The following is a 2310-nucleotide window of genomic DNA, read 5'->3' as shown; positions in this document are numbered from 1 at the left end:
CATCATTATTATTATGTATGTACGTATGTATGTATTTATTATTATTATTATTATTATTATTATTATTATTATTATTATTATTATTTACTTGCTAAGCTACAACCCTGGTTGAAAAAGAAGGATACTACCGTATAAGCCCAAGGGCTCTAACAGGGAAAATAGCCCAGTGAAGAAAGGAAATAAGGAAATAAATAAACTACAAGAGAGTAATTAAACAATTAAGATGAAATGTTTTAAGAACAGTAACAACACATAACAAATCTTTCATATATAAACTATAATAACTTTAAAAAACAGAAGGAAGAGAAATAAGATAGAATAGTGTGCCTGAGTGTACCCTCAAGCAAGATAACTCTAACCCAAGACAGTGGAAGACCTTGTTTTTTTCTTGCTTTTTAATTAGTGATAATATATATATATATATATATATATATATATATATAGTATATATATATATATATTATATATATATATATAATATATATATATATATATATATATATATATATATATATACTATATATGAAGCGTAACTAGCACAGAAAGACCATAGACAGACGCAAGTGGAAGGACATGTCTGAGGCCTTTGTTCTGCAGTGGACTAGTAACGGCTGATATATATATATATATATATATATAATATATATATATATATATATATATATATATATATACATATATATATATATACATATATATATATACATTATATATATATAAATTTATATATATATATGTATATATATATATATATATATATATATATATATATATATATATATATATATATATATATATAAAGACGAAGTACCATAAATAATACTATTGATTAACTTAACTTTTATTCGTATTAAACAAGAAACTAAAATTTATAGCCAGACTTCTAGATCACATAGGCCTATTATAACCAGACTTCTAGATCACATAAGCCTATTATAACCAGACTTCTAGATCCCATAGGCCTATTATAACCAGACTTCTAGATCCCATAGGCCTATTATAACCAGACTTCTAGATCACATAAGCCTATTATAACCAGACTTCTAGATCCCATAGGCCTATTATAACCAGACTTCTAGATCCCATAGGCCTATTATAACCAGACTTCTAGATCACATAAGCCTATTATAACCAGACTTCTAGATCATATAGGCCTATTATAACCAGACTTCTAGATCAAATAAACTATGATTTTCCAACTTTCTTTGTTTCATAACATAACCGTCCAAATGACGCAATATTCACTGACGTACGACGAGATAAGATACGGCGAAACACGTTTCGTTATAATCCACAGTCCTTCGAAATGGAAACTTGTTTCATCTCGTTTTAACGAGCACAGTGCGATAAGCGAGATATCAGAAAGATCTTATCGAGTTCAATTGGATGGGGAAAACCTGATTTTAGCACCATCAGAGTTGGAGTTTAGTGAAAGATTGAAAAATGGCAACTCAGACAATTACTTTTTTTTAGAATGATTTATTGTTAATTTGTTCTCTTCAGTTATTTATTTCCTTATTTCCTTTCCTCACTGGGCTATTTTTCCCTATTGGAGCCCCTGGGCTTATAGCATCTTGCGTTTCCAATTAGGGTTGTAGCTTGGATAGTAATAATGATAATAATGATAAAAATTAGGTAGAATTTCGAAATCAAATCCCCTGAAATTGCATATCAAAATCAAGCTATATATAAGATTAGTGAAATCTGTGTTCCTGTAAGGATATGAGTCGTGGTACGTGTGAAGGGCCGAGAGAAGGTTGTGACTCAAAGGCAGGATGAAAGCAACTGAGTAACTTTATTACAAAACACTCGCTTTTATATACATAGACTCCATGCAAAAAAGGCATAAAAGACATAACAGGAAATTTCCTGTTCAACCAACACCGCACCGGTTAACAGTTAACGGTGAGAAAAACAGACATGTTATTTCCTGTTCAACCGACATCGTGCCGGTTAACAGTTAACGGTGAGAAAAACAGACATGTTATTTTAGGTCCTTATCAGTGCGAGGGGAGAGCGAAAATACAAGCATAATATATACACAAAATGAAATGTCGTTACTATGTATGATCGTGTGACACACGGTTGGTACATATGACAATGAAACAATATCCAACAGATTTTGTAGATTTGAGAACAAAGCTCTAGAAGAATATGGAGTTATATGGCAAGACAGGATTAGAAATGAAACTATAAGAGAGATTACTCGAGTGCCATATGTGGATGAGATCATGGTGAATGGTAGATGGAGATGGTTTTGCATGCTCTTCGCACTCCCCAAGAGAGATCAGTTCACCAAACTTTCAACTA

Source organism: Palaemon carinicauda, chromosome 28 (assembly GCF_036898095.1).
Source record: "Palaemon carinicauda isolate YSFRI2023 chromosome 28, ASM3689809v2, whole genome shotgun sequence".
NCBI classification, from domain to species: Eukaryota; Metazoa; Arthropoda; class Malacostraca; order Decapoda; family Palaemonidae; genus Palaemon; species Palaemon carinicauda.
The sequence above is the reverse complement of the archived record's forward strand: the minus strand, read 5'-3'. Positions refer to the sequence as shown.